The 13470-nt window shown below is 40.1% G+C and overlaps 1 protein-coding gene across 7 annotated transcripts in view; it reads left to right on the forward strand.

Annotated features, from left to right (window-relative positions):
- KCNJ16 (potassium inwardly rectifying channel subfamily J member 16) overlaps positions 1-13470 on the forward strand; it is a 352993-nt gene that overhangs the window by 295111 nt on the left and 44412 nt on the right. For 4 of the 7 annotated variants that reach the window (XM_036837802.1, XM_036837803.1, XM_036837804.1 and 1 more), the window contains exons 1-2: positions 6345-6432; positions 8769-8873. The exons of 2 other annotated variants lie outside the window; for them this stretch is intronic. The gene's annotated coding sequence lies outside the window, so the exon portion shown is untranslated. Of the gene's footprint in view, positions 1-6344; positions 6433-8768; positions 8874-13470 lie in introns of those variants that run through there. One more of the 7 variants, XM_036837805.1, reaches the window with a different exon arrangement.

Raw genomic sequence — 13470 nt, forward strand, 5'->3', positions numbered from 1 at the left:
TAGCAGAATACACAGAATCCACTAGTATTTTTTTTAAAAAAAGGAGGAAACAGAGAAAAGGAAGGAGGGAGGAGGAGAAAGGAAGGAAGGAATCAAGGAAGGCAGTCTGGCAGGTAAAAGATGGGTGAGCAGAAACTTACTTTAAGAGTCAGTTGTAGGGCTTCCCTGGTGGTGCAGTGGTTAAGAATCCGCCTGCCAATGCAGGGGACACAGGTTCGAGCCCTGGTCCGGGAAGATCCCACATGCCGTGGAGCAACTAAGCCCGTGCGCCACAACTACTGAGCCTGCGCTCTAGAGCCCGCGAGCCACAACTACTGAGCCCGCGTGCCACAACTACTGAGCCCGCGTGCCACAACTACTGAGCCCACATGCCACAACTACTGAAGCCCGTGTGCCTAGAGCCTGTGCTCCGCAACAAGAGAAGCCACCGCAATGAGAAGCCCGCACACCACAACGAAGAGTAGCCCCGGCTCACCGCAGCTAGAGAAAGCCCACGCGCAGCAACGAAGACCCAAGGCAGCCAAAAATAAATAAATAAATAAATTAAATAAATTTATTTTAAAAAAAAGTCTTTTGTAGTTCTCTTTACAACATGAGGCACTTTGATTTGTGGTTTGTGGGACTAGCTGTGTGAACTTTACAACAGGAAAAATCCTGTTTGTATAAGCAAAGGCATCGCATTTCAGTTTTATTCCCTCTGGAGATTCAAAGGTTCTCAAGTTCTACCCCCTCCGAAGACAAACCTCAGCTCCGTCAGGCTTCTCCGTAGCCGGCACAGAAGTTAAGAACATGTGACTCTAGTAGACAAAACAAGAAGATAGACAGACTCACGGGAAATGTCTAGATTTTGAAAAGTACCTGATGTGGAAAAAAATTGAAAGAGACATAGGAATGGAAAATTCCTTTGCTGGCTTCCTGTTCTCTTTCCTGCTAAGGTGGGATTAGTTACCAGCTGTCAAAAGAAATACCACTTTTAATTCTTATTGGGGAGCTGGGGGGAGGAAAGCATTAGAAAAAAAAATGTCTTGGAAGAGAAGGAAGTAACGAGGACCTTCCTTTTTACAATCCATCCCTGCAGTTTGAAAGTGTACAAGAGGGGCATAAGGAGGGGAGGGAGGGTTTTGCTGCCATATGAACACTGAAGACGAACTGAGGACATTATGTAGGTAAATGAATCTCCCTCACATGTTTCCTAATGAAATAATCCACGTGGTAATGAAGTTAGTTAGGGGTTTGGGTTATTCAGGTAATTGTCTCACCGGCTTCCCTTGGAGAGGCAGAGAAAGAGTTCATAAAAGAAAAATAGTCTTTAAAATAAGGGCATCCTTTGAAATCCGATCAACCGCCTTTGATGCAATTTCCATTCCCATAAGGCTTCCTTGAGGAGAGTGACCGCTTTTCAGTGTATAAGCACTTCGTCCAGAGAAATAGGATTTACACCGTGTTTGGGCACACCTTCACATGGCATGCTGGACAGTTTACAGAGCTCTCTCAGGGCACAGTTTCAGTTAATGCCCACAACTCAAGAGTAAATCCTATCAGTAAATGTGGGCATGACTGGGGAGTACAAGGAAGCCAGCACATGCTCCGAAAGATCTGCTTCAACTGCTTCTCCTGGATGTCGGAAATTCCATGGCTACGAATGCATTCTTTTGCATTAAGACAAGAGCTCCTTGACAAAGGTTAAAAAGCAAGATTCAAAATTGTGAATATAATTGAATCTCAATTTTTTTTCTTAAACCAAAAGGAAAAAAGACTGGAAATAACTTTTCCAAAGGAAATTGAGGCTGGTGATTAATTTTATTGCCTCCTTTGCACTTTTATTCATAGTATCTACAATAAACATACGTAACTTGAATATCCAAGAGAGATTCTTGAAGGTATTCTCTCAATTTTTTCCCTCCTCTGGGAAGGATAACGCAGCTCTTAACCTGTTAGCGTGATTCATTCAGTGTATCAAGCTCTTTTGAATGATACAGTAAATTGCATCATTTGTATTTAAATCTTTTGCTGGAATAGTGTGCATCTGCTTATAACAATGCTGAACTGGATTTCTCCTTGAGGAAGCAAATTCAAGTTAACTTTTTTTTCCCTTTGCCTCTTATTGTGTATATTCTGAAGGGCTTGGAACATGGTAAAACACAGTCCTTCAAGTGGAAATGAGACACCAGGAAGGAAAATTGTGAGAGATGGGATGATAAAGAGAGAAAAAAACTCAGGCACAATCCAGCGATTATGATGTTGGGTGGAGCATAAGGGCAGCAAAAGGGTCTCGGGCCTTCGGAGAGGTGGAAATGGACAAGGGGTTGTAGGGAAGCTGGTTGAGACAGTGAACTGAAGAAAAGGGTCAAGGAGAGTAAAATCAGTCAGTCAGTCAATAAGTCTCTGGTCTCCAAATATGGTATGCTTACTTACTTAAAAAAAGCATTAATTCCTTAGTATCTATTGTGTTACTGTTTTGTGCTAGACACTTTGTTGGATTCAGCGATGGATAAGATCCAATCAATCCTTACCCACTAGAATTTAAAATTTGGGGAAGGAAGAGACACATGCAACCAAAAAACCACAACGTATAGATTGGAAGGGATAGTGCCTTTAAAAAGTTTATTCTTTTTAAAGATTATTTTTTAAATAAACTGTGAATTGATATTTATAGTAGGCAAGGAAGGAGTTAGTAAAAGGAACCTTGAAGGAAAGATAGAATTGTTTTCAAGACTATTTTTTAGAGCAGTTTTAGGTTTACAGTCACATCGAGGGGAGGCAGAGAGATTTCCTGTATACCCACTCCTGCTACATAGGCTTAGCCTCTACCACTACCAACATCACTCACCAGAAAGGTACATTTTTGTTTGTTTGTTTTTACTAAGGATGAACTTCCATTGACATATCGTAACTACCCAAGGAATCACCATAGTATACTTTAGGGTTCACTCTTGGTGTTGTACATTCTATGGCTTCAGACAATCGTATGATGATATATATCCATCACTGTAATACCATACAGGGTGTTTTCACTGCTCTGAAAACCCTCTGTGCTCTGCCTATTCATCTCTCCCCTCCTCTACCCCTCACCAACTCCTGATCTTTTTATTACCTCCATAATTTTCGCTTTTTCAGAATGTCATATAGTTGGAATCACACATTATGTAGGCTTTTCAGATCGCTTTCTTTCACTTAGTAACAGGCATTTAAGGTTTCTCCATGTATTTTCATGGCTTGATAGTTTGTTTCCTTTTAGCACTGCTTAATATTCCATTGTCTGGCTGTGCCACTGTTTATTCACCTACTGAAGGATGTCTTGGTTCCTTCTAAGTATGGACAATTATGAATAAAACTGCTATAAATATATGTGTACAGGTTTTTGTGTAGATGTAGGTTTTTAACTCTTTTGGGTAAATACCAAGGAGCACAACTGCTGAGTTGGATGTAAAAAAGGTAGGATTCTAAATTGTAGAAATTCAGTTGGCTTGGAGTTAACCCTGTGTTATTCATTAATCAGAAAAGAGGATCAGTGTCTTTGGAGAAGAGGGAATTGCATAGTTTAGCTAACTCAGGGATTTGCAAGCATTTCTCTGTAAAGGGCCAGATACTAAATATTGGAGATTTTGAGGGCCACATGGTGTCTGTTGAGGCTCTGAGGGTCATCAAATTCTACTGTTGTAGGGTGAATGCAGCCGTGGACAAGATGTAAATGAATGAAAGAGTGGGGCTGTGTTCTAATAAAACTGTATATGGTTACTGAAGTTTGAATTTCATATAAATTTCATATCACAAAATATTATTCTCTTCTCATTTTCCCCCCACCATTTAAAAATGTAAAAACTATTCTTAGTTCCCAGGTCTTACAAAAACAGGAGTAAGACCAAACAAACAAAACATTTTGTCCATGACAGATCTAGAATAGTAATACCTCAATTCTAGACTCTAGAATTTTGTATAGTATATAGAATTGGTATAGTTTATCTTCTTTTTAGAGTCTATCTTCTTTTTAGACCACTACTAAAATCACCAGACAGCAGTAAAGTACAGATGATTGAAAAAGAGATCAAGTATCCAACTTCTTATATTCAAGTCGTGGATTCTTTCCTCATCTTGTCATTCGACAAATCTTAAAACAAAACAGGCCCCTTCAATTTACCTCAGTTTCTCTCTGTGTTTCGGGGGGATTGCAGCTCCCCAAAGCTGAACTTCAATACATTAAATTTTCAGTTAAGGTAGATTTAGGAAGCATAGGATGCAACAGAAAAGCCAATCCAGAGAATCATTTTTTTTGGCTTTAGAAAGTGTTTTTCTGCTTACATGTGAGTATGGGTGTGTCTGGTGTTCTGGGAATTTACTTCAAACAAAGGAATGAGGCGCGCAGTGATGATCTGACTCGGACTTGGGATGTCGTCCAGTTTCCCCATCTTTTCTCCTGTCCTGCTCCTCTCTTTCGTCTTTTTTATTCCGTGTTTAGCGGCCTCATCTTCTCCTATCAGTCCGAACACTCACCTAAACAAAGCCACCTTCCCTGAGATTGTCCTTGCAGAGGAGAGAGAGTTATGTGTGTGTGTTGTTCTTTTAAGTCCTTTCAGATGGACCACTGATAAAGGAACCTTAGCTTTCCAAAAGCCGGGAACTGAGCAGGCTAACTGATAATACTCACTAAGCGATCACGTCGGCCTTGTTATGCATACACCACCACGAAAGTGGCCTCGATCTGTATGGAAATGTAGACATTTCTCCAGTCTTCAGATTTCTTGGCAGAAAAGTTGACCTCTGGGTCCACTGCTTCCCTGACATTTATGGGTGATTTAAAAGATCCGTCCCTTGGAGGGTTCAAACTCTTCTACCGGTTACTGTGTAACAGGTTGCAAATCACGTGCTCCTATGAGAATGTCAAAACCTGATTGATAGCTAACAGGTTTGGAACACTGAGTATCAGCCTGAATAGGAGCTGTTGTTGTTATGATTATTATTCCCATTTTACAGATGAGGAAACTGGGATACAGAGAGATTAAGCAGCTCCCAATGTCACAGAGCCAGTAAGTGACAGCACCAACATTGAAATCCACTACTGCTTCCTCAAGAGTTCATGCTTTTACAGCTGCATAGCACAGGGAGATCAGCTCGGTGCTTTGTGACCCCCTAGAGGGGTGGGATAGGGAGGGTGGGAGGGAGCTGCAAGAGGGAGGGGATATGGGGATATATGTGTATGTATAGCTGATTCACTTTGTTATAAAGCAGAAACTAACACAACATTGTAAAGCAATTGTACTCCAATAAAGATGTTAAAAAAAATAAAGAGTTCATGCTTTTAAAAATGCAAACAAAACCAAACAACCCCCAAACAGCAACTACGGTCAAAACCTAGACATGGCCCCTTAAATTTGGAGGGTGAACCAAACGAGATGGGCCCTCCCAGATCCCCATGCTACCAATGCTCTTTGGAGTAAAGAAAAATGCTAATTCCTCTGCCAGCACAGAACTCCTTTTGCAATCTCCTGGATACAGCTGCCCCAGGTTCTGAAGAGCTTGGGTGGTTATTTCTTTAGTTTCTTGTGGCTGCCTTTCACATGTTTGGGAACTTACTCTAGACTCTACCACCTCTTCACTTATTAATCAGTTTTGTGACTCCTGGTCAGCCAGCTTGACCCCATGAGCACCTCAACATTTTGTTTCATCCCTGAGGACTAATTGCTGGGGCAGAGGAACTGTCAGATTGTATGTTCTGGATCCGGACAACAGCCTGTGGTTTATTCATCATCTGTCTTAAACTCTGATTCTTGAGGTTGGTGCGTGTGGGGCAAACCTTTAGCCTCCATCTCTGTCTTCTGTTTACCAAGGTTTATTCAACTGTGGATGCCGGTTCTTTGGAACTGCGCTGCGTGGGGTAAATGATCATTAAAGGCATGTTGAATAAAGGGATGAGTGACTGCTTAGCTGTTTCTGGTTGTCTTGTCTCAGTTTTCATTGGCATCCCATCTCAACCCTGACCTGCTAAGGTGTACACAAAGAACTCTGGTGAAAAGAGCTTCTTTGCATTGCTCAGACCAAGTCTGAAAACTTAGCTCCCAATAACCCTGTTGGTAAATATTTGAGTCACTTACAGGCATAGTTGAACATATTCCTGGCCCAGGAAATCTTCCTCCTTTGTATCCCAGCCCGAGTGAAAAGTGAGTCAGGGTGTGCTTGGGTGACCTTCTCCCCGTCCTTTCTCCTGTGGTACAGAGGTGCTCAGCTGACCGGCTATTGCCTGCTTTATAAGATGCCAAGGGCTGCCTATGTAGATTCCCAGGGTGGAGCTGTAGGAACCAACCAGTGTCAATGGTTAACCCAGGTTCTTGGTGTCTGGAGCTTTTCCTTCCTGTATTATTAACTAAAGAACATTTTTACCATTGCCCAGCCGTGAGCACCCAGCTCGTAGATCCTCTATGGAGACAGTGAACCCAGGTAAGCATTGCTCTGTTATTGTCATTATTCAAAGTCATCCAGCCTATGTTTTACTCACGCTGGCCTATTTGATTAGGAAGCAGCAGTGCTTTGTATCCAGCAATGTAAATATTAGTGTTGAATTAAATGCAGTTAAGAGAATGTAATTTCCTATGCAAGGGCTTTAAGTAGGAGTCTGTGTGTCATTTTCCTTGAGTTCTTTTGAAACTTTGGTCAAAAACAGTTTCAAATTGGTCTTGAGAGAGTTGACTGAAGAGACCTTATGTGCCACTGTAGATGTAGGTGTCTAAAAGTGACTTCCTTCTATCCCATATTTAATACCAGACGGAGTATTCTATAACTTCTATCAAAAGCAAATCATGGCATCTGTAGATATGCATACATTTATGAATATATGGCTTCAAGCTTTGGAATGTGTGTTTAAACATCCCCTAAAAAAACTTCAAGAAAAATAGGTTAATTTTTTCTAAGAATTATATATTGTTATATGAGAGAAAATAAAAACATCCATTTTTCTGGACTTATTTATTTATTTAATTTTATTTATTTTTATGCAGCAGGTTCTTACTAGTTATCTATTTTATACATATTAGTGTATCTGTGGGATGAATTGGGAGATTGGGAGGGACATATATAGACTCATTTTAACATAGATTCGAAGTAGAGAATTTTCTCCTGTTGTGTTTATTGTAATTTCTCTAAGGCTTTTTTCTTGTCCATTAAAATCTTAGAACTTTTGTCTTTGAGTATCTATTCAGAAAATTATAGATTTATCAATTCTTGCTCTCTGGACACCATGAATTCTTTAGCATATAAAATCAAATTGTCTCCCTTGTTGCTGGATATAGGTGGTAAACAAGAACTTTTCTTATAAAGCTGATGGATTTTGGTCATTTGCATTATACTCTTATACAGTCATAGGAACTGAAAGGTCATTAGGGAAATAAGACTGGAGTATTTGTGCTAAACACTACCCTTACAGCTACAAGAGACAGACCCTTAAGAAGAAAACAATATATTAATGTACCTTTGCCACTTTACTTTGGAAACTGTAGACCAACCACTCTCTTAAGAAGAAAACAATATATTAATGTACCTTTGCCACTTTACTTTGGAAACGGTAGACCAACCACTCTGTAAGTCAGATTTTAACCAACAAAGTGACTTGAAATGCCTAAGCCACAGCTATTTTGTGGAATGCCATTTAAGAGTTCCTGAAATTAAGCCAAAAATAAGCTTAAAGGTGAACAGGGTCCAGAGTTCAATTCAATTCAAATCAGCAGAGAGAGAGAAAGAGGGAGAGAGAGAGAGAAACAGAGACAGACACAGACAGTGAGAGGACCAGAGTAACTGACAGACGTAATTCCTGCTTAAGTTTATTTTTAGAACATGAGCACTGTGATAAAATCGAGGCATTAATCCCATGCAAAACAAGACCATGACAACATTTGAAACTGGAAGAAAAGACTGAAGTGGAAGGGACACTCACGATGCTATTCTAATGCATTTTCCTAAATAAGTGCATTTTTATTTGCAAAAGAACAAGAGTTTTAAAGGACACTGAAAAATCTGTTTTTTCCATTGTGCATGTGAATGGTGAGTCCACGTCAAGACTTGGATATAAATGAGTTGAAAGTTAGAAAATAGCATACGGTAGAGTTTTTGGAAAAACAACAGATATATAAAGGGTATTTAGAATAAATATTTGTAACCAAGACCACCCAAGGATTTGGTTGAATCATTTCTTTTTTGAATTCGTAAAACCCATCATTTAACAAACTGTTTAGCTTTTGTCCCCTGTGAATTTATCCTTCAGTTACTTCCTTGTTCTAGGAAAAGTGGCCTCAAATCTAACTTTAGGAACAGTGGATGGAAAATGTCATTATTTCAGGCATCACATAGACTATAAATATTTCTATGGTAGCTTGGGGAAGTAAGCATTTATGTGCTTACTATGTTCTGGATGATTAAATACGATATTCATTGGGTCTTCACTACAAGTTTGAAAGGAGCTATTATATTCATTTTATAGATGAAGATTAGGTTTTCCACTTTCTGGCTGTGTTATCTGGGAAAGTCACGTAACTGCTTCAGGTCTAAGCTTCAAACTCAGTCTTGTGTGAATTCCACAATGCATGTGCTTCTCGTTACCAGATGATATCCTACCTTTTCTAACATTATGATACTAAGAGTTATTAGGCTTGATACAAACAGCAAAAGGGAAATGTCCCCAGAAGGTCTCACACATATGATCTTTGTCCGAGGACGTGGCTGAGAACACAGACGGGTGACCAAGACCCTCTCTCTTGAACCGACGAGTGATGTTTTCTCCACAGATATCGGTTTCAACAAACCGACGGGATACCTATCATCACGGCTCCATCCCTCTACGGTAGCGGAAAACTTAACCCTGAAGAAGCTACCCTGATTCTTTTTATAAGGTGATGACTGACACTGCTCTTCTTTCCTAGGCATTTATGTCACATTGATAAAAGCAGTTCTTCCAGAATGGAGGACATTTTGCTCTTTGTTTTTCCTGCTAGTACCATTGTTTTGAATAATGGGAAAGAACTAAGTTAATGTTCTTAAGAAGGCAATGACCTACATTTTGTCTGTGAAAAAAGAAACTCTAGAATTCGGATTCTTTTTTTTTTTTTTCCCCCACCACCGTAGTCTCAAGCCCTTGACCTCTATAAGACACTAACATGGAGTTAATGGGTCATCTGGTCATTTCCCTGATTTGATTGTTATTGCACTTAGTGAAAAAATCCACTTTTCTCTAATTTATTTACTGATGATCCTCTCAACAAATATTTATTAAATATAAAAAAGTCCTAAAGAAGGAGGGTTCAGTGGGAGATGATTTATTGCAATGAAACCATTTTCCTTAGGAACTTAACATTAGCGAAGGAGGAAAAACAGATAATTTGTCATTGAGTGATGCAACACTTCATCTATTTAACATATTTATTGATTGACTACTGTGTGCCAGGCACTAATTAGACATCAAAATATATTGATGAAAAGAAAAAGACAAAAGTCCCTGCCTTCATGAATCTTGTATTTTAGTAGATGTTGACGGAGACTATCAATAAGTAAAATAAATTGCACGTCAAAGGTGATAAGTCTTTATGGAGGAAAACAATAGGGGAAGAAATTAGGTGTGGGAAGTGGAGGAGTGAGAATATTGTATGGGTTATTTTAGAACAACAAACATCTGTTATCTCCGAGTTTGTGTCGGTCAGGAAGCCAGGCTTATCTGGGTCCTCTGGAGTACAGTGTGTCAGGCTGCAGACACAGAGTCCAGTGGGACCGCAGGCATCTCAAGCCTCGCCCGGGGGAGGATTCTCTTCCAAGCTTAATCACATGGTACTTGGCAGGATTTGGCTCCTCTGGGGCAGTTGGATGGGGGGCTCAGTCTCTACGAGTTGTTGGCTAGAGACTTCCTTCAGTTCCTTGCCACTTGGGCCTCTCCATAAAACAGCGCCCAACATGGCAGCTGGTTTCCATTAGCTCCAGTGAGCAAACAGGCAAGACAGAGGGCAGAGTCTTTCTCTAGCCTGATCTTGGACATGACATCGCCTCAGTTTGGCCATATTCTGTTGATTAGAAATGAGTCACTTGTTCCAGCCAGCCCTCAAGGAGAGGGAATTTCACAAAAGTATGAACCCCAGGAGGCAAGGATCACTGGGGACCATCGCCAAAGCCGCTTGACACAGGTTTACATGTTTAAATAGGATGGTCAGAGAGAGCTTCACTAAGTAGGTGAAATTTGGTCCAAGTCCTGGAGGTGGTGAGGAATTGGGCAAGGTGGATACCTTGGAACAGAACAGCCAGTGCAGAGCTCTGACGTGCTGGGCATATTCGAGAAACCACAAGGAGCCCAGTGTGGCTGAAGCAAGTTACAGAGGGAAGAGTAGTAGTGGATGAGGTCATGTTTGTGCCAGGATTTTTTTCCAAGATGGAGAGGATTCTGCAAGCTAAATACGTCTGAGATGTTTTTTTGAGATGTTGGAAAAGACCAGGGTAGGTATAGATTTGAATAGTTAAGAGAGGAAAAATATTGTGTATGGCAGGCAGGGGATGGTGATAAACAAAAGACAGAAGTGGGAAATGAGGGTAAATGAAGACCTGGCTCCTCCAGCTTGACGGATGGAAAAATAAAAAGGTATCTGAACACCAAGGCTGTGCTGAGGTAATGACCTGCTACTCACCAAATGAGACTTGTAAGGAACACACCAATCTCATCAACACAGAAACTCATGCCAGCTGTTGCCAGCAGACAAAGCAAATGTAGATTTATTGGGTGGTAAACACCATTAGAAGGCTTTCTCCAAATGCCTCTCTTCTGATTAGGATGTACCCCCTCTCAGATTTTAGCAAGTAATGACCGAAAAGTCACCCGCCGGGTCTTAGCATCTTCAAATGGTCACTTTGTTGGAAACCGTGGGAGTAAACAAACAGTCCTTCTGAGATGCGTATGGTCTTAGTCTATCAGGGCTGCTATGCAGAAACACTACAGACTGGGTGGTTTAAACACAGACATTTATTTCTCACGGTCCTGGAGGCTGGAAGTCTAAGATCGAGGTGCTGGAACATTTGGTATCTGGTGAGACCCATTTCCTGGTTCATATAGGGCTGTCTTCTCACTGTGTCCTCATATGGCAGAAGAGGCGAGAGAGCTCTCTGGGATCTCTGAGGGCTCCACCCTCATGACCTAATCACCTTCCAAAGGCCCCACCTCCTAAATCCATCACACTGGGGGTTAGGATTTCAACAGATGAATTTGGGGAGGATACAAGCATTCAGTATGTAGCATCGATGAATGTGGAAATAAACTCAGATCGGTTGTTTTCGGTTACAGTTTCTAGGCCCAAGAGCTCAGCTTCAGGAAAAAAAATGGCTTGTCTACACCCTGTAATGATTGTACTGGAGGATTCCTCTGCAGGGACATTTGCATCCTGCTTTCTTAGCTGGCCAGCCTCAGCGGACTTGGAGGAGAATTCTTTCTCTCATCATTTTTAGGCCATACGTACCCTGGACTTTGTAGTTATTTAAACATAAGTGGTGGATGACTTTATTTTTTCTTATAGCTGCTCTTCAGTGAAAAAGATGGGATCAATTTTTTTCTCTTCCTGTCCCTCCAGGGTTTTCTACTCTAAAATCAAGGATTCAGATGCACAATGTGTATAGCATTTTAAAGAGGCTTCTACTTTTAAAATGTTTTCTAGTTACATTGGCTCCACATTCACTCTCTTTCAAAAGTAGGCCTGAAACTGTCCACAGATGCAAAGGAAAACTGAAAAAAGTCAATCATCTAAGAAAGAGCCCCAAAATAGATTTACCCAACAGTTCCACATAAAGAAGGTGATTTTTACCTTAACGATGTCCAGAAGTATCACCTCAAGTTCTGATTTATGTAAAATATGAGTATAGTTTTAAAGACTTCAAACGGTTGCATGGCTTTAGATTATGTTCCATAAGATTTATTCTTTTAACTCAAAAAGAAGCACTCAGTTATTCTTTCTGTACTTAAAGAAAAAAGTATGTTCCAGCACACATGACAAAAACATATTTCATCACAATGAATTTTCATTTTTCATTATACTCCATTTTAAATTAGAACCATGTTCCAATGCAATCAATAATCATTTATTGGGTCTGGTACCAAGATGACAAAGACCTGGTCCTTGCCCTCGGTCTGGCAGAAAAAGGCAGATCTGCAAACAATTAAGGGCAATTCAATGACCTAGTACCATGATAACATGAGATATGATGAGCACACCAACGAATTGAACTTTTTTTCACGAAAGCAACAAGGTGATTGATAGACAAATTTGTGGCATGTTGCTCTTGTCCTGGGTATGCTTTTGGAATTCAGAACTTTTAGGCACTGAAATATTGTTTTTACTATGAACTCTTTTACGAGATTTTTTGTTGCCAGAAGCTTACGCTGACAGTTCCCTTAGAATTATTGTTTTCTTTACCAATTGTTTATTGGTGACTGTATCAGGGTTATCCAGAGAAATAGAACCAATAGGATACATATATATAGAGAGAAGGAGAGGTAGAAAGAGATTTAACATAAGGAATGGGTCATATGTTTGTGAGGGCTGGCAAGTCTGAAATCTGTAGGGTAGGCTGGCAATCTGGAAATTAAGAGTTAATATTGCAGTCTTGCGTCCAAAATTTGCAAAATTTGCAGAGTAGGCCAGCAGGCAGGAAACTCAGGTATGTTGCAGCCTTGAGGCAGAACTGCTTCTTCTAGCTTCTTTGGGAAACCTCAGACTTTGCTCCTAATCCCTTCACCTGTTGGATGAGGCCCACCCTCACTATGGAGGGTCATCTATCAATACTTTACTTAAAATCTACAGATCATAAATGTTCATCACATCTAACAAACACCTTCACAACAACATCCAGAATGGTGTTTGACCAAACAACCAGGCACCGTGGCCTGGCCAAACTGATACATAAAATAACCCATCCCAGGAACACAAGGCATCTTCACCACGATTGTATTTTGCCGTACCATTATTAGACATTCTAAGCTTGAAGCTTCAGTTTCTGTAAAAGAAATTAACTATATTTTACTCATTATATACATTTAAGATTCCATAAGATGGAGATGCCTAAAAAAAACCATCATTTTTGTATCGAAGCATCCAGTAATTTAATACAGCATTTTCAGTGCTACAGTTTTTTAATAAGGCAACCTGGACAAAGAGAAAATGATTTCTTTTAATTCAGGCAAAGAAAAAGACACCACAGTCCAGCCTTCTAATGGCTTTGTCTCTTAACTTCACTTTCTATACCATATATTTCAGCTACTATATATTCTCTCCTAGATTTTTGTGTAGTTTATATATTTTCTTTTTTTTAAAATTTTATTGGCGTACAGTTGATTTACAACGTTGTGTTAGTTTCAGGTGTGCAGCAAAGTTATTCAGTCATACATATACATATATTCATTCTTTTTCAGATTCTTTTCTCATATAGGTTGTCACAGTATATTGAGTAGAGTTCCCTATGCTATAC

Source organism: Balaenoptera musculus, chromosome 20 (assembly GCF_009873245.2).
Source record: "Balaenoptera musculus isolate JJ_BM4_2016_0621 chromosome 20, mBalMus1.pri.v3, whole genome shotgun sequence".
Lineage (NCBI taxonomy): Eukaryota > Metazoa > Chordata > Mammalia > Artiodactyla > Balaenopteridae > Balaenoptera > Balaenoptera musculus.